Source organism: Chrysemys picta, chromosome 6 (genome assembly GCF_011386835.1).
Source record: "Chrysemys picta bellii isolate R12L10 chromosome 6, ASM1138683v2, whole genome shotgun sequence".
In the NCBI taxonomy this organism is placed as follows: Eukaryota; Metazoa; Chordata; order Testudines; family Emydidae; genus Chrysemys; species Chrysemys picta.
This window is the reverse complement of record NC_088796.1, coordinates 14,376,550-14,395,329: the sequence shown is the minus strand read 5'-3', so window position 1 is coordinate 14,395,329 and position 18,780 is coordinate 14,376,550. Positions and strand designations below refer to the sequence as shown.

At 47.1% G+C, this 18,780-nt stretch overlaps 1 protein-coding gene across 4 annotated transcripts in view; it reads left to right on the top strand.

Annotated features, from left to right (window-relative positions):
* The window catches only part of ZBTB7C (zinc finger and BTB domain containing 7C), a 294,397-nt gene that overhangs the window by 157,408 nt on the left and 118,209 nt on the right, over nucleotides 1-18,780 (top strand). The gene's annotated exons all lie outside the window — the stretch shown is intronic.

Here is an 18,780-nt window from a genome sequence, read left to right as displayed (position 1 = left end):
GAGTCTCCAGGTTGGAGAGCTCTTTCTTGATGTTTTTCTGTTTGCTGTATAGGATGCTGATCAGGTGGTTCCTCAGTTTCTTTGATAACGTATGGCATAATCTCTCACTGTGGTCTGTGCAGTATGTAGATAGCAATGGATTTTTCACCTTCAGTCCATTTGGTATGATGTCCATCTGTTTGCATTTGGAAAGGAAGATGATATCTGTCTGTATTTGTGCAAGTTTCTTCATGAGGTTGATAGATTTCCATTCCATACGGCTAAATGCAGTGCCTTGCATGGTGTCAAGTTTCAGAGGGGTAGCCGTGTTAGTCTGAATCTGTAAAAAGCAACAGAGGGTCCTGTGGCACCTTTGAGACTAACAGAAGTATTGGGAGCATAAGCTTTCGTGGGTAAGAACCTCACTTCTTCAGATGCAAGTAATGGAAATCTCTAGAGGCAGGTATATATCAGTGTGGAGATAACGAGGTTAGTTCAATCAGGGAGGGTGAGGTGCTCTGCTAGCAGTTGAGGTGTGAACACCAAGGGAGGAGAAACTGTTTCTGTAGTTGGATAGCCATTCACAGTCTTTGTTTAATCCTGATCTGATGGTGTCAAATTTGCAAATGAACTGGAGCTCAGCAGTTTCTCTTTGGAGTCTGGTCCTGAAGTTTTTTTGCTGTAAGATGGCAACCTTTACATCTGCTATTGTGTGGCCAGGGAGGTTGAAGTGTTCTCCTACAGGTTTTTGTATATTGCCATTCCTGATATCTGACTTGTGTCCATTTATCCTCTTGCGTAGTGACTGTCCAGTTTGGCCAATGTACATAGCAGAGGGGCATTGCTGGCATATGATGGCATATATAACATTAGTGGACGTGCAGGTGAATGAGCCGGTGATGTTGTAGCTGATCTGGTTAGGTCCAGTGATGGTGTTGCTGGTGTAGATATGTGGGCAGAGTTGGCATTGAGGTTTGTTGCATGGGTTGGTTCCTGAGTTAGAGTTGTTATCTTCACCAAGCATTCTCAAAACTACGATACCCACACAAGGAAATAAAGAAACAAATCAACAGAGCCAGACGTGTACCCAGAAGCCTCCTGCTACAAGACAGGCCCAGAAGAGAAACCAACAGAACTCCACTGGCCATCACCTACAGTCCTCAGCTTAAACCTCTCCAACGCATCATCAGTGATCTACAACCCATCCTGGACAATGATCCCTCACTTTCACAGACCTTGGGAGGCAGGCCAGTCCTCGCCCACAGACAACCTGCCAACCTTAAGCATATTCTCACCAGCAACCACGCACCGCACCATAACAACTCTAACTCAGGAACCAACCCATGCAACAAACCTCGATGCCAACTCTGCCCACATATCTACACCAGCAACACCATCACTGGACCTAACCAGATCAGCTACAACATCACCGGCTCATTCACCTGCACGTCCACTAATGTTATATATGCCATCATATGCCAGCAATGCCCCTCTGCTATGTACATTGGCCAAACTGGACAGTCACTACGCAAGAGGATAAATGGACACAAGTCAGATATCAGGAATGGCAATATACAAAAACCTGTAGGAGAACACTTCAACCTCCCTGGCCACACAATAGCAGATGTAAAGGTTGCCATCTTACAGCAAAAAAACTTCAGGACCAGACTCCAAAGAGAAACTGCTGAGCTCCAGTTCATTTGCAAATTTGACACCATCAGATCAGGATTAAACAAAGACTGTGAATGGCTATCCAACTACAGAAACAGTTTCTCCTCCCTTGGTGTTCACACCTCAACTGCTAGCAGAGCACCTCACCCTCCCTGATTGAACTAACCTCGTTATCTCCACACTGATATATACCTGCCTCTAGAGATTTCCATTACTTGCATCTGAAGAAGTGAGGTTCTTACCCACGAAAGCTTATGCTCCCAATACTTCTGTTAGTCTCAAAGGTGCCACAGGACCCTCTGTTGCTTTTTACAGATTCAGACTAACACGGCTACCCCTCTGATACTAAAAGAAAGCAGCCCTGAAGCTTGTCTGGCAAGCGCCGTTCTTTAATGCCATGTTTTCTGTTGTTGGTGGCAACAGATGGCGACACCCAATTCCAATTTCCACCAATTATGGCTGATTTGGGGGTGAGAAGTAGGACAACACCATCCACTTCTTGGTGCACGTCCTCTCACTAATCTGAGTACTAATTTCGGTACTAATCATGTACCGAAATCCTGATGCTGCGAGCTCCTGAATTCTTACTGACAAGAAGTAATATAGATTGCCTCTTTTCCTAACACCAGTGTACCATTCTGAAACTGGTATCACCCCTCCGCCAAGCAGTACCAGATGGTGTCCAGGGTGAGTCACCTTCCCAGGGTGGAGAAATCAGTGACGTGGAGTCTGGGTATAGTCTAAGTGTAACTTGCTTTATTTATACATAGATAATGGGCTGTGGCATAATCTAGCCCACGGACAGTAACGATGCTGCCCATGGAGTAAAGAATTGATCATCACAAGTAAGGGTGGACTGAGAGTTCGAACAGCATGCCTGGCAATCCCAGTCTCAGCCTAACGCCAATGCCTGGTCCAGGGACCAATTCTGTCTCAAGAACTGACTCCAGTCAGAGCCCAAGGCAGAGAGCAAATGCTCCTGCTGCTCACACAGCTCCCTCTCTCCCACAGCGGTCTCTATACAAACCTTTGCACAAACCAAAATTAATAACAACATACCATATCTTCCCAAGTGTCAAAACTTGCTCACACACTAAGCAAAGGAACTCAGAAGAGTATATGTAAGTGCCATTTGGTGCCACCTACCATAACAATAGTGTGTGTGCCCTTGAGATCTATGCACTACAAGGAGCTTTGTGCATAGACCTCTGCCTCCACATGAGAAGAGTCTCAATGAGGGAGCTGTGGGCTCAGCACCTCCCAGGATCAGGCTCTATTAATCTCTCTGGGCCTCAGTCCTTAACTCTAAGGTGGGGATGGTGATGGTTCCCTCTGTCACAGGCATGTGAAAGTAAATGAATTAATACATGTGAGGCACTCACACACCACGTTGGGGGCATTATAGGAGAACTTAGATAGAGATGCAAGATCCTCAGTGGCACTAAACTGATTTACTCCAGATGAGGCTTTGTTCCTCCGCTGAAACCGGCAAACAGAAATCAGGTTCAGCTTATTAAACATACATATAGTTAGTGTTAAATAATTGGCATTCGTTGGCATATTTGACTTGGATACTGTTTAATGATTTACTGAACTATCCATCAGTCTTTATAAGCATCCCATGATCCTTTCTTGGGTTTCCATGTGTTTACTTTGCCCGGGGTCTGCAAATCTCTCCAAATAGATTTTTCTCCTGCAACCTTGTTCATATTTTTTTTTTCCTTCTCAAAGGAGCCATTTCAGTCTCCTTACAATTTGCAAGACATTTCAGAAAGCTGCGACACAATCTTTCTGCTGACGGGTATGTGATCTGTCCTGTCTCAGCTCCCGCTATTCTTTTTTGGTGGAGTCCCCGTGAGAAGTAAAACTCTAATTTGCTGCGAAGAAATAGAATCGTTATCTAGACTGAAATAATTTCTTTTTCCAACCCACAAACTGATAAAACATCAAATTGGTGGAGTTTTCTTATCAGCTCATAGAATTTGTAGGACACAAAATAATGACCTGTCAACTTGCTTCGAGCAGGCCAGTTCTGTAGCTCTGCACCAATCACGTGGACCCTACCACAAAATGTAGGACAAAATCTAGGGCTGTCTTGATGGTATTTTAATAAGGATATGTAAGAGGACTTCTGAAAAGCCTCACAACTGGATGAGTAATGTGAGAGCTGAGATTTTATTACAACCCTTTATTATTTTTGGTACCTTTAGGCTACTGTATTTACAGTAGAATCTACACTTCTGCTAAGTTTAAGGCAGTTGTATGTCTTGTGTGTTCAGGATCTGTTAACTAGAGAGAAATATGCTGGCTTGAGTTACTGGAGCTGTTACTTTTCAATTTGGTGACAAACTGGCTGCTGGTAACCCGAGTGCAGGTTTGACCAATATTAGCGCCTGATCCTGCAAACTTCCAGTACAAAATTTTGTCCACTCGTTTAGACTACATCCGTTTTGGGGAGCCCAGCACCAAGGGCCTATTTTCCATGGGTGCAGAGGTCCCAAAACTTCCTTTGAAGTTAATAGATGCTTTAGACACTCAGCCAGATCCAGGGTGTGTCAAGTTTGAGCCCTTAGAAATGGAAGGAGCCTAAATGAACAGACATGTCTGAAAGCCCTGTCTCTGCTCATTAAAGCTGCCCCTGTAGAAGCAGTCCGATTGAAGTCAGTGACAAACAGTCCCATGGCACCACTGAAGTCAGGCTCTCACATGAGTAAGGACCACTCACACATAGAATCATAGAATCATAGAATATCAGAGTTGGAAGGGACCTCAAGAGGTCATCTAGTCCAACCCCCTGCTCAAAGCAGGACCAATTCCCAGCTAAATCATCCCAGCCAGGGCTTTGTCAAGCCTGACCTTAAAAACCTCCAAGGAAGGAGACTCCACCACCTCCCTAGGTAACGCATTCCAGTGTTTCACCACCCTCCTAGTGAAATAGTTTTTCCTGATATCCAACCTGGACCTCCCCCACTGCAACTTGAGACCATTGCTCCTTGTTCTGTCATCTGCCACCACTGAGAACAGCCGAGCTCCATCCTCTTTGGAACCCCCCTTCAGGTAGTTGAAGGCTGCTATCAAATCCCAAGAGAGAGTTTGCAGGATCAGGCCTTCCTGATGTGTGTTTTGATGCTATTGTGAAAGACAGGCTTGGATACTGGTCACTGGTAGGCTGGTGCAAAACAGCTCATCCGCTTTTGCACAGGCACGTTTGAAATGGGACTACGTTAATGTGAACCTGGTATCATTTAATTTGCACTAGTGGGTCCCCAACAGGGAGTTACAGTGCAACACTTCAGTGCAGTTCACACCCCCATAGTCCACATTGCAGGGCCATGTAGACATGCCTTAAGGAATCATCTCCCTGGCAAAACAGGTGAAATCGCTCAACCAGCAATGGTTTCAAGACCTCTGACCTCATTTATGTCAGTCTGAAGGTATGTCCGAGATGGAGCGACATACCCACATTAGCTTTTCCTGTGTAGGTGTGGTGGGACTGGCTTCATAGGGTGCTATACAAGCACACTGGGGACTTTAGTTATGAACGCACATTGCTAGCCTGCACTGAGGCCCGTACGGCCGCGTCTACACCGCTGTTTTTAGCCCTGCTAGCACAGCTAAAGCGAATGGAGCTATGCCTACCTGTGCTGCAATCACATCTCAGACTGCAGTGCAAGGAGGTGAGATCCTGCATAGGGTAGCTCCAGGGGAGTGCTATCACCTTGTCGTAAATGGGGTTCTGGAATACACTCATTGTGAATGCTCCTATGGAATTCTAGAGCCATTAGAAAGCGCTTTCTGCATAGGGCCTGGGAACTGACATCAGTGGGAGGAGAGAGCTCTCTCCAGCCCCCAGGATCAAGCCCCCACCACCCTGCAGGGTTAGTTCCTAACTGAGCTGCTCCCTTCTTTAATTAGACTTGTTCATCCAGACAAGGCACTCTGCATTGGGCTGGAATTTTACCCCTACACTTCAAGATTTTATTTTTTAAGAAAAATGTCTAGGCCTGATCTTCAAATATCTGATCCTTCCAGCCTTTTATTGTCATTAAGATACATTTCTGTATTTCCCTTGAAGTACTTGTTGTGTCATCAGGGCCGGTGCAACCATTTAGGTAACCTAGGCGGTCTCCTAAGACGCTAGGATTTGGGGGGCGCCATTTTCTTCAGCAGCGACCGCAGTGGCCAGATCTTCAGCCGCCCGGGTCGCCACCGGCATTTAGGCGGAGGGAGCTGGGGCAGTGGAGTGCGGGGAGGGCCGCCTGCAGCAAGGGGTGGAGGGGGCGGCACGCAGGGGAACTTCCCGCCCCAGTTCACCCCTGCCCCGCCTCCTCCCCGAGCACGCCGTCGCTGCTTCACTTCTCCCGCCTCCCTGGCTTGCGGCGCCAATCAGCTTAGGCGCCGCAAGCCAGAGAGGCGGGAGAAGTGAAGCAGCGACGGCGTGCTCGGGGAGGAGGCGGGGCAGGGGTGGGCTGGGGAGGGGGGGGTGCCTCAGGGCGGAGGGAGGGAGCTGCCGCGGGGGGGGGAACGCCTCAGGGTGGGGGCTCGGGTACGGGGGGGGGGGAGCGAAAGGTGGAAGTTTTGCCTAGGGCACGAAACATCCTTCCACCGGCCCTGTGTATCATGGTAGCACCTAGAGCCCCATCATGCTGAGCGCTGTTCATTGCATAGTGAGAGACTGTCCCTGCCCCAGTGAGCTTACCAGGTAAACAGACAAGACTGAGGAAGTTTTATTATCCTCATTTCACAGATAAAGGCGCTCCAGGTACGTCTACACTGCAAAAGACCCCCCACAGCATTGCGTCTCAGAGCCGGCTCAGCTGACTCGGGCTCATGGAGCTCAAAATGGCAGTGTAGACGAGCCCACTCGGGCTCTGAAACTCAGTGAAGGGGGGGAGAATCTCAGAGTCCAAGCGGGACCTCTACACTGCTATTTTTAGTTCTCTAGCATAAGCCCTGAAAGCCCGAGTCAGTTGATGTGGGCTCTGAGACTCACTTCAGTGAGTTTGTTTTGTAGACATTCCCTTAGTCAGAGAGCAATTAAGTAACTTGCCACACACAGCCTGCAGCAGAGGTCTTCTGCTGTCCCAGGTCTTCTAAGTCCCAGGACTGTGCCTTAACCACAAGCCCATCCTTTCTCTTACACTGCTCTGTCTGAAATTAAGGATGTGGTCTTGCTCCCGTTGACTATAATGGCAGAGCTCCCATTGACCTCCATGATTGTCCCCTAAAGTAGCTACAGAGGGAAACATGCAAAAATCTAGTTAAAAAAAGAAAACAAATCTAGGTTGGACAAGCTCTCGCCTCCTGCTGTGAATTGCTCCAGCCCCCAACCAGCACAAGGCAAAGCAAAAAAGAAAAGCAACTTTGGAAAGGGTCAGTTCTTACTGCTCAATTGGTCAGCTGTCTATAGAGCCAATTTCTGCAGCTTTCTGTGGCATGGCAGGCCCCTAGGTAATATCTGACTGAATAGAACTGTAAGTGTTTAAACTGTATTGATGGAAATGGCTGTTTTATCCTATGTGCCTGAGATTTCAGCCCATCAGACATGAAGCAGGTCAAGATTCTTATGTCATTGTGTGTATTGTAGAGAGGAGAACAGAATACGTTTGATAGAAGTGGGGACTTAAAAGAGACTCTTCTTTAGGTATGAAACTTTCAAGTCACACAATGCATCAAAGAGCCATAGTCCGTACATTGAAAGGGGTGAAAGACATTACCTAATATTTTTATAGAATGAATAATAAGCATCCTGAGTGCCTGGAAGCTAATTTAGAAGTACAGATTGCACTGTGTCTCCCTGGTCTGAATCGCTCCCCAAAAGAGTCCCTAGCAAAAGAAAATGCATTTGGAGACCAACTTTTCTCCATTCTTTGTGAATGTCTCCTGGTCAGAGTTACTTATGAAAAGATGAAATAAAGTCTGTGCTAGAAGCAGCACGTCTCAAAAGAAACTCCGGAGCCAGTAGGGATTCCACTTCTCCCCTCCCCTACACACACATTTTTGTTCCTTAAATATTGAAAGCGTTGCATGCAATGTACTGTAATAGGGTCCTTAGGATGCAGGGGCATATATTAGCGTCAGGGATGGGTGGCTCTTATTCTTCTTAGGCACTTCATTCTTAGGGAATGGGGAGGTGTCTTCAGGGGGAAAAAACACCCTATCAGTGTGGTCTTTGTTTTTGTTCCAGCCAGGGCCGGCTCCAGGCACCTGCTTAATAAGCAGGTGCTTGTGGCGGCCAAGGGAGAGGGGCAGCACCTGCGGCAATTCGGGGGCGGCAGATCCCTCACTCCCTCTAGGAGCGAAGGACCTGCCGCTGAACTGCCACCGCCGATCGCGGCTTTTTTTTTTTTTTTCCAATTGCCGCCACCGATCGCGATCGTGGCTTTTTTTTTTTTTGCTTGGGGCGGCAGAAATGCTGGAGCCGGCCCTGGTTCCAGCAGAGGCTCCATTGTTTTGTTCGGACACAGTACATGATAACTTGTTGCTCTTTGCAGCAGGAGTTGGAAATCTTGCACACAGTGGAAGGTACCAATTATGTTTCAGGTGTTGGTGTCGTGCAAAAAATGCCTTTTTAAGCAATAAACCGTTCCAGGGATCCCTTGATTTATTAGAGGGAGCATTCTGTACCTGCAGTACCCAGCAATATAATGGAACTGTAAATGATAGGTGAGATTGGCCCCGTGCAATGGCTTTTACAACCTATGGGGGCTGAGTGGGACCTGAGTGGTGTTCGTGTAGGCCTGAATTTCACCGTATGTCAGAGACTTAGGGCCCAATCCAGCTCTCACTGACGTCAATGAGAGTCTCTTCACTGACATCAATGGGATTTGGATTGAGCCTTAAGTGCCCAAGATTGAAGTCATGGAGAGTTTTGTCAGGGCACTCAAGGAAGCAGGATCTGGACCTAAAAATGAGGAGAGTGGAGCCCTTCTTTTCTAGACCCTTCAAAATAATCTACTTCCTGTGTGGTGTTCAGTCCCTGAGAGCCAAATCCTGTGAGATGCTGAATTTTCTCAGCCTCCATAATAGTAATGGGAGATGAACGAACTCAGTGCCTCTCTGGGGTCACCTATGCCTCACAGGGTTGATGCTTGTGAGAAGGAGCTTGGATGGAACCTCCGAAATCACCAACCAGAATGTTATGTTAACATCGAGACATGAGCTAGGTGACCTGGATGGGTTAGGGGCTTGCTGATGGGATTAGGGAGTTTATCACGTTAGGGCTGCCAGTTGGAAATGGGATGAGATTGGTAATGAGCGGAAGCTGCTACCTGAAGGCTCTGTTGGCCTCTGTGAAATAAGCTGGTGGCTTCCCACCACATTCTACAGGACATCACAGAACTGCCCCAAGTGCCTCACCCTCGTTGACAGCAGACAGACACGGATTGAACGGGCCCCAGAGACTGAACTAACCTTTCACCTCGGCAGGTCAGGGTTGAGACGCAGTAGGGGTGCAACATGGGGGAAGCTCGCATTCCTGCATTGAGCAGAGAGCATCCATCTCCAGGATTGTCAATGAGGCATCTTCCATGAGCCTTTAAAAAATATACCCTGTCTGGGGAAGCGGAACAGAACAAAAAGAGCAAGTGTGGAGGGAAGGATCACTATCTCACCGTCCACAAACAGGCAGCACAACAAGGCTGCAAAATTGTCTGACCTGGGCAAGCCACAAAAATATCTAGGAAACTAGAATCTACAGGTCAGCTGGATTTCTTTTCCCCCTTTGCCTTGCAGAATGAGTGGCTGCTCCAAGCCAGCTCATTTCCTGCTGCCCTCACTTGTCACATCAAACTTTATTTTTACCATCTGTGGAGACATAGTTAAATTTTAGTGCTCACTTATCTCCTTCTCCCCCAGGCCACAATTAATTGAGGCCAGGAGGCAGGCAGGGCTGCTCAGGCAATATTTACAAGAAGAAGGGAATGTTAATGGGTCACTTGGGCCGAGCCCTGTGGATGGGGGAGATGCTGCAGGTGGGAGGTGACAGTTGGCAAGGGAGGAAATCTTTGGAACCTTCCACAGGCCCCCAGAGTGATTAAAATTGCTGAGAATTAGGCTTTTTATAGCAATGAATTAAAACCTGCTCCCCACATTAAAATGCTAGTGCTGGGTCTCTTGTTTCTCTGGGACTCTTCTGGTGGCTGGGTAGCAGCGAGGCTGTGATGTGAAAGAGAACAAGGAGCCCGGGGGGAGAACGGCATAGAAGCCAGAGGAGCCTTTCGGAGTTATAAACTCCTCCGATGCTGCAAAACTTGAATGTGGGAGCTCATGAGGAAATGACAGCTGCTCCTCTCACAGCTCAGCCTGGCAGCAGCGTTCAACTGATTATTATTATTTAAAGAGACAAGGTGGGTGAAGTAATACCTCGTATTGGACCAACTTCTGCTGGTGCGAGAGACAAGCTTTTGAGCTACACGGAGCTCTTCTTCAGGTCTGGGAAAGGCACTCAGAGTGTCACAGCTAAATTCAAGGCGGAACAGATTATTAAGCATAAGGAGTTAACAGATGTTGCAAGAAACCATTGAAAATGAAGTAGGAAATTAACACCCCTCCAGTCATAGGACAAAGGAGGTTTACAATTAGTGGTTTATAGATTGTTGTAATGAGACACAAAACCAGGATCTCTACGGAGTCCATGATTTTTAGTGTCTAGCAAGTTATGAATTTAAGCTCCCAGGCCCATCTTTTGAAGGTGTTGTGCAGATTTCCTTTGAGGATGAGGACAGAGAGGTCAGATATGGAGTGATCATTTTGTGATCACTTTGCCCCCAGGTGAAAGGGTGTCTTTGCCTTTTATCATTTTTCTGTGTGAGTTCAGCTGAGAGTGAAGTAATTGTCTTGTTTCATCTACATTGCTGTTATAGGGACATTTGATGCACTGGATGAGGTACATCACATATTGTGATACAGCATGTTTAGAACCCAAAGATCTTGAAAGGTGTGTTGTGTGGGATGTGGATCATCACAGCAGTGGAGATATAGCTACAGGTTTTGCATCTCTTATTTTGGCAGGGTCTGGTGCTGCTTTGAGTTGGTGTCTCCTGGTCTGTGGGCAGCTTGCTTCTGGTGATGAGCTTGATGAGGTTGAGGGCGGTGTTTGAAGGCCAGAAGATGGGGATCAGGAAAGATCTCTTTTAGGATGGGGTCCCCATCAAGTAAGGGTTGTTGTAATGGTTTGATGATACCTTGCTATGGATTCCAGTGTGTGGTGGTAGGTACCCACTTGGGGTGTATGGTCTCTGGATTTTATTTTTCTGCATTGAAGCAGTTTATCTCAGGGTACATGGATGTCCTGTTCCAGGATGCAATCTATTTCTCTAGTTCTCGTTTGGTGAAGGCAATTTTAAATGTGTTAAGGTGAGACTCAGCAGGTCAGGGTCCCACCATGCTATGTACTCTTCATACACAGAGTGAATGGTAGTCCCCACCCCAAAGAGCTTATGGTATGAAATACAAGACCCACTAGGTGGATGAGACAAACAAATTGGCAAGGTGGGTGCTGGCAGGGACCAGGGGAATACAAATAATAAGAGGTTGCACATTTCTTAGCTAAGCAGGAGTAGTATCCCAACACGCCACTTGCCGAGCTGTTATCAGTTGGGTTTCCTCTGCAAAATCTAAGGGATAAAGGAGTTCAGGAGAGCTAGCAATCTCTCATGGAGCCCATATTAAAGGCACAACTGCAAACCATCCCAATGTGAAGAAAAGATAGAAAGAAAAATAAGAGACTAATATGGCTCAATCAGGAGCTCTTTATGACCTGCAGATCAAAAGGGAATCCTACAAAAAGTGGAAACATGGATGAATTGCTAAGGTGCAGTACAGAAGAATATCACAAGCATATAGGGACAAAATCAGAAAGGTTAAGACACAAAATGAGTTACATCTAGCAAGGGACATAAAAGGGAATAAGAACAGGTTCTTTAAATACATAAGGAGCAAGAGCAAGACAAAGGAAAGCATAGGTCCTCTACTTAGCAGGGAAGGAGAGCTAATAACTGATGACATCAAGAAGGTGACGTGTTTAATGCCTATTTTGCTTCAGTCTTCACTAAAAAGGTTAATGATGACCAGATACTCAACACAATTAATATTAACAAGGGGGGAAGGAATTCAAGCCAAAATAGGGAAAGGACAGGGTAAAGAATATTTAGATAAGTTAGATGTATTCAACTTACCTTAAGTACCCTAGGCCAGATGAAATTCAGCCTAGGGTACTTAAGGTACTCACTGAAGCAATCTTGAAACCATTAGCAATTATCTTTGGGAACTCATGGAGGATGGGTGAGGTCCTAGAGGACTGGGGAAAGGCAAACATAGTAGTGTACCTATGTTTAAAAAGGGTAATAAAGAGGATCCTTGGAATTATAGATCAGTCAGCCTAACTTCGATACTGGAACAAATTATTAAACAATCAGTTTGTAAGCTCCTAGAAGATAAAAGGGTTATAAGGAATAGCCAGCATGGATTTGTGAAGAACAAATCATCCCAAACCAACCTAATTTTCTTCTTTGAGAGGGTACTGGTCTAACAGATGGGGGAAGCAGTAGATGTGATAGACCTTGATTTTGGTAAAGCTTATGACAGAGTCTCACATGACATTCTCATAAGAAAACAAGGGAAGTGCGGTCTAGATGAATTTACTATAAGGAGGGTGCACAACTGGTTTAAAGACCATACTCAAAGAGTAGTTATCAATGGCTCGCTCTCAAACTGGGAGGGTGTATTTAGTGGGGTCCCGCAGGGATCAATCCTTAGTCCAGTACTATTCAATATTTTCATTAATGACTTGGATAATAGAGTGGAGAGTATGCTTATAAAACTTGCAGATGACACCAGGCTGGGTGGGGTTGCGGGCACTTTACCGGACAGGATTAGAATTCAAAAGGACCGTGACAAATTGGAGAATTGGTTTCAAATCAACAAGATGAAATTCAATGAAGATAAGTGCAAAGTAATTCACCTAGGAAGGAAAAATCAAATGCACAACTACAAAATGGAGAATAACCGGCTAGGTGATAATACTAGTAAAAGGGCCCCGCGCCCTAAGAGGACCCCGCGCCCTAAAGAAGAGCGCCTAACTTAGGCGCCTTTTTAATTTTTTTACTCACCCGGCAGCGGTCCGGGTCTTCGGCGGCATTTCGGTGGCGGGTCCTTCAGTGCTGCGGAAGACCCGGAGTGAGTGAAGGACCCGCCGCCAAAGTGCCGCCGAAGACCCGGACCGCCGCTGGGTATTTGAATCAGGCCCCGCACTTCCTAAAGCCGGCCCCGTGTGTGGTGCCTGGGCCCAGGGCCGGCTCCAGGCACCAGCTAAAGAAGCAGGTGCTTGGGGCGGCCAATACCAAGGGGCAGCACTCCAACCGCTACTGGGGCGGCACGTCCAGGTCTTCGGCGGCAATTCGGTGCCGGGTCCCTCACTCCCTCTCGGAGTGAAGGACCTGCCGCTGAATTGCCGCCAAAGAGTGGAGTGGAGCGATCGCGCTGCCGCGGCTTTTTTTTTTTTTTTTTTTTTTTGCTGCTTGGGGCGGCAGAAAACCTGGAGCTGGCCCTGCCTGGGCCTCATGCAATCCCAATCCACAAGGTGAATTTCACCCTTAATGTGTGTAGCGAAAGTGCAGTTAAGAAGGTCAGTGGAAAGTGGTCTCCAAATTAAAGATCCCTTTAAAATTAACCATCCATGAGTCAATCTCTTTAAAAACAAATCAAGGAAGAAAGAAAAAAAAAACCCAGAGCTAGCAGGAGATCAGTTGGAAAACAGACATCTGGCCTATCTTTGGGGGCTGGTCAGTAATAATAAATGGGGGGAAAGGAGGAAGAGCACCTGCCTTAATGCAACTGCAGAGTCTGGCTTTTGAGCATTGTGCTTGATTTTTATACCCTGCATTAATTATATTTTAATTATTATTATTATGCCTCTTTAATGGTCTGTGCAGCGCCCTGAGCACCTTCGAGGGCGGGGATGCTTCATAAACGCTGACTGTATTATTAAGGTCTGGTCTATATGTAAAAAACAGAGGAGAGAGAAGACATACTTTGGCTCACCCAGACCCATTTGCAGCTTAAAGTGGTTTCTCTTCTATTGTTAGGTCCAGATGCCAGCTTCCCTTGTCTCCCTGCCTGCCCATACTGCCCAAAGAGGAAAACCTGGTTCTGCCAGTATCTTACCTTGGGCCAATGCTGCGCCTTAAAGGGAAATTTCACCCAGATGGCACAACCCATGTGGCAGCTCCCAGGGCCAGGGGTGCTTGTTGCCGCAAATGAACCATGCAATGTTTGTGGTGAATTTTGGGGGAAGTTTCTCATTCTAACGGGCATTTCTGAGCCTGGTGCCAGAGGCAGCATTTGGCTGCAAAGCAAGATCATTTGTGACACTAGGAACGCAAGACCCCTGCCCACGAGTGACTGTATAGCAGTTTGCTATAGAGAGGATCCCAGCTGCAAAGTTTGGATCCAGATAGGTATTCATGGTGGTGGCTGGGCCAGGCCCTTCTCCAATTTCCAGCCTGCTTTTATAAGTGGTGTGAAGGGGCACAAGCTGAGATTTTCCAAGAAGCCTAAGGGAGTTAGATGTCCAAATTGGGACTTGGGTGACTAACTCCTTTATGGTCCTTTGTCCTTCCACTGTCTCCAAGAGAGCGCATGGACCCTGCATTAGGGGGAAATTCACCCTTGTACAAAGAGTCAGCCTGAAGCCTGTGCTCTTCTGAAGTGAGACTTGGGAATTCCACCCGTCGTGGCCAAACACTGCCTCCTAGGGATTGGCTTTACTGAAAACTTGAAAACAATAGCACAAAACCTTTCCTAGGATTTCTCTCCAGAACCTCCCTGTCTCTGCTCCCTGATTCACTCTTCCCCAATAAGCACTCCTCCCCTAAGTTCCCTGTAAGCTGCCTATTAAGCGCCATGCAGGCGCTCAGGGAACCTGCTTGGCCAGGACCTGCCGTGACCTGGGGGCGGTGCCCGTCCCTCAGCCCAAACGCTCGGCCCCGGCCTGGACCAGCTGCAGCTGGAATGCCCCTCCCGCGGCCCGAACTCAGCCCCAGCCTGGACCTGCCACAGCCGGGGGAGGGACGCCTATCCCACGGCCCCAGCCCCGGAGCTACCGCAGCAGGGATAGGCGCCTCTCCCCGCCCCCCCAGCCCAGGTGCTGCTGTGGATAGAGAGAGCTAGGGGGAGTCCTCACTCCCCGCGGTAGCCCCAGGACAGCCTGTACTCCAAACCCCTCATCCCTGGCCCCACCCCAGAGCCCGCACCCTGAGCCGGAGCCCTCACACCCCCCACCCCAACTCTCTGCCCCAGCCCTGAGCCCCTCATCCCCGGCCCCACCCCAGAGCCCACACCCCCAGCCGGAATCCTCACACCCCAATCCTCTGCCCCAGCCCTGAGCCCCCTCCCACACTCCGAACCCCTTGGCCCCACCCCCACCATATGAATTTTGTTATGTGCACCAATATGGAGGTGATGTGTCACACCTTACCTCCATATTGGTGCACATAACAAAATTCATCCCGCACATGCGTGGGAAAAATTAGAGGGAACCCTGCGTCCTCTCCCTTGTATTCCGCATGGAGTTAACAAACTGGTCCTGCCAAAATGCATCAGCAGAACTTCAGCCTCTTTATTCAGAGTGTTCTCATCTCAAACAGCAACAGGAGCAGAGCTGGGGACAGGCATCTCAAGCAGTGACAAGAGTAGTGAGCAAAGACTCCCCACATCCCCTTTCTTACAGCTAATAGTACAAAGACTCACCCTCAGACCGGGCAGCTCTCAGCCAGCCGACTCTTTCCCTCTGTCTCCACAGCCCAAGAAGCAACAGACTCAGTTCTCGTCTGTATAATGCAATGATGTGTGCCCATTACTGTAGTGTCTGAGTGGTAGGGAGTGGTCTATTATTGAGGGAAATTAAATCCCATGTGGGATAACTCCATGGTGCAGGACAGAACCATATGGGAAATAGTCGTAGAACCTCCTAGATCAAAGCCACAGGATGCATCTTTAGCACCGTAAAACCACATAACTATCTGGAGGATTAGTCCACCATCTATTTAGTGCAGTGGTTTTCAAACTGCGGGTCATGACTGAGTACTGGGTCGCAGAATGTAAGGCACTGGGTCACGGCGGTTCTGGTCAGCACCGCCGACCAGGCTGTTAAAAGTCCCTTCAACGGTGCTGGCCGGCTAAGGCAGGCTGGTACCTAACTGTTCCGACAATGCGCTGCACCCTGGAAGTGGCCAGCAATAGGTCCAGCTCCTACGCAGGGGACCATGGGGCTCTGCGCGGCCCCCTCTCCGAGCTGGATCTAGCATTGGGCTTGCTACTTGCTTTTTTTGTTTCAAATCCTGTATTCAGGGCCTGATCCAAAGCCCACCAAAGTCCATGGGTGCCCTGGGGAGAAGTGAAACAAAACCTACATGTTACAGCTTATTCGTGATGACAAGTGAACCATACCCTCTGAACTTTCAGACTTTCAGACAAATTTCAGCTGAGCAAAAGGGGTGCCGTTTCCCTCTGAGGCTGGCCAAGAGCACAATTGTCATTGCCCAGGATTTTGCATGCTGTGAAGAGGAATCCGCATTTAAGTACACTAGGGAGCTCAGTGCTAGCTCCAAAGGTTGATAAACACTGTCAGCTCCTGTTTGGGCCTGGAGCTCTGAAGAAAGACCCTGCGAAGAGGGTCACAGTCTGAAGCAAGTTGGGGTCTGAAGTAATGGTGTTTTGTAATGGTCTGGCGGGTCGGTCAACCCAGTTTTTTATTCTCCAAAAGCTCTTTTGAACACTCAGTGGTGTGAAATAGCAGCCTCCAGGAGAGACCCGCAGCATCCTGGGGTCTGTGTGTGATTACAGGTCTGGTAGCCGCATTAACTTGGCTAGTGCCCATGCTGGCTTTGTGGCCAGGACTGCAGTTTATTACCCCTGTTTGTCTTGACACAGGTAGGCGAAGAGGAGTTTGATTAGCCTGCAGGTGACAAAAGAAACTAGTCTTCTAATGTCCACAGCAGGGGAAAGGGACCTTATGGCAAAGGGGAAGGGACACCAGGAAACAGGGACCTGTCTATTATTACTAGAAATAGTCCGCAGAGGTTTAGGCTCGGGTTTGAGTTGAGGCTGAGTTGCCTGCTATGGCTTGACTATCAGCACTGCTGAGCGCCCACAGATCCCATTGAAATCAGTGGGAGCTGCAGGAGTTCAGCACTTTTGAATATCAGGCCAATATGATATATTGGCACTTTACAATCCAGCCTAAGTAAAGGGCATCTGGGCTGACTCAGGAGCAGGGTAGGTTCTGAACTGTGATGCCATCACAATTAAAGTCCTGGCTTTTCCATCTGTGCCAACTCAGCTGTGTTAGCTGATGTGCTGGGGATTGGGCTCTACACTCCACCCATTCCCCACCCTTGTCTGCACACAATTGGGCCCCTGGTGCATATCTTTCTATCAGCTCTCTAGAAATCATCCTGGATAAATATACACACAAGAAATCTCTGTATCTGTGTGAGCGTGGGTCTGCCCGTCTCCCTCTAGTCTATCTTCTGATCCGACGTCCACTGATGTCAATGGCAAAGCTTCCATTGACTTCCACAGTGCAGGATCAAGCCCTACTACATGCATTTTATTTAAACGGTAGCTAACTCGTTAGCAGAACTGGCCAAATGTTTGTCGTCAAAATAGTTTTTTAACCAAAAATGCTTCCAAACTAAAATGAAAATTTTCACCAAAAATTGGTCAAAATGTGTGGGGGGGGAGGGGTTTGACCAAAAACAAAGGCTGCTTTTTTTTCAGTTTTCAATAAAATATTTCAGTTCTTGATAAAAATTTACTTTTTGAAAATCAAAACCTTTTACTGAAAACTGATTTTATTTTTTGTTACTGAAAATGGTTTTTTTTAGAAATCTGACTTTTTTCGTTGATATTTTTGCCCATGCCCTATTGATGGAAAACCATGTGTCAGGAATGGTTTGGAAACGTGGCTTTCATCTAGGCAATCTGTGTAGGTTGTGCCCTTATTGATCTTGTGCCGATCCGGCGACGGCAATGCACGCCTTGTGACCTCGAGGCTTGGTTATTGTAATTCCTTCTTCGCTGGGTTATCACGGAGGCTGATCCACTGCTTACAGCTCATTCAGAATGCAGCCGCTCATGGGTTTGAGGTCACTCTTCAGCCCACTATGCGTTCTTTACGTTGGCTACCTATTAAGTGGCAGATTCGGTTAAAATTAGCCTCACTGGTTTATAAAGGTCTGAATGGGACTGGCTCCAGTTATATCTGAGACCTCCTCCTTGAGCCTCCATCTGGCAGGTTTCTGCACTCACATACCACCTGGTATTTAGGGGATCCACCATGAGACCTGAAATCAGAGGCAATCACGCTTCTGCTCCAACAGGGCAGATAGCAAGGAACTCCTGAAATTCGGCTCATTCCATCTCTCCCCACTTTTATAAAACACCTATAAACTTTTTTTTCCCCAGGGGAGTTTTTAAATTATGATGGCTGTTGCTGGTTTATTGTTTGATTTTTTTGTTTGTTTGTTTTGTTTATCCACCTTAGTTGTAATCCGGTAATGTGCTTTTATTCATTAATGAGAAATTGTTTTATGCTTGTCATTCAGTTCCCGGAGTGCTTTTGTGGAGTGGATGCTTCATAAATATATTATTTTATTATTAATAAGTATTATTATTATTTATTAAAATGCATTTTTTTAAAATCCGGTGAAAAATAATTGGCCTTTTTGGAGTAGTTTTGCTCTTTAGGGTTTTGTCTGCTGAGGCTTGATTATTCCAGAATAAATACAGACTTTGGGAGCTCCAGTCTCCATTTTGCTGCACAACGGAAGCTCCATTTCAAAATGGGAGGGGAATATTCCTCTTTTTTAACAAAATTATTAATTTTGATCAATTATGAAGAGTATTCATGTCCTGGTGTGAATGCTGGTAATTATCTTGCGGTTTTACAAGCCCATGCTGATATGTCTTGGTGGTGCAAGAGATGTAAATATCTCTATGCTGTTGCCTACTATAAGTGAGTTTTGGAAGATGGTTTCAGTCTCATAGTCCATCTAAAACTGTGGGGAAATGCCATTTGAAAGGCTGTTAAAATACAATTGCTCACTGATTTACATACTCAAGGAAGTG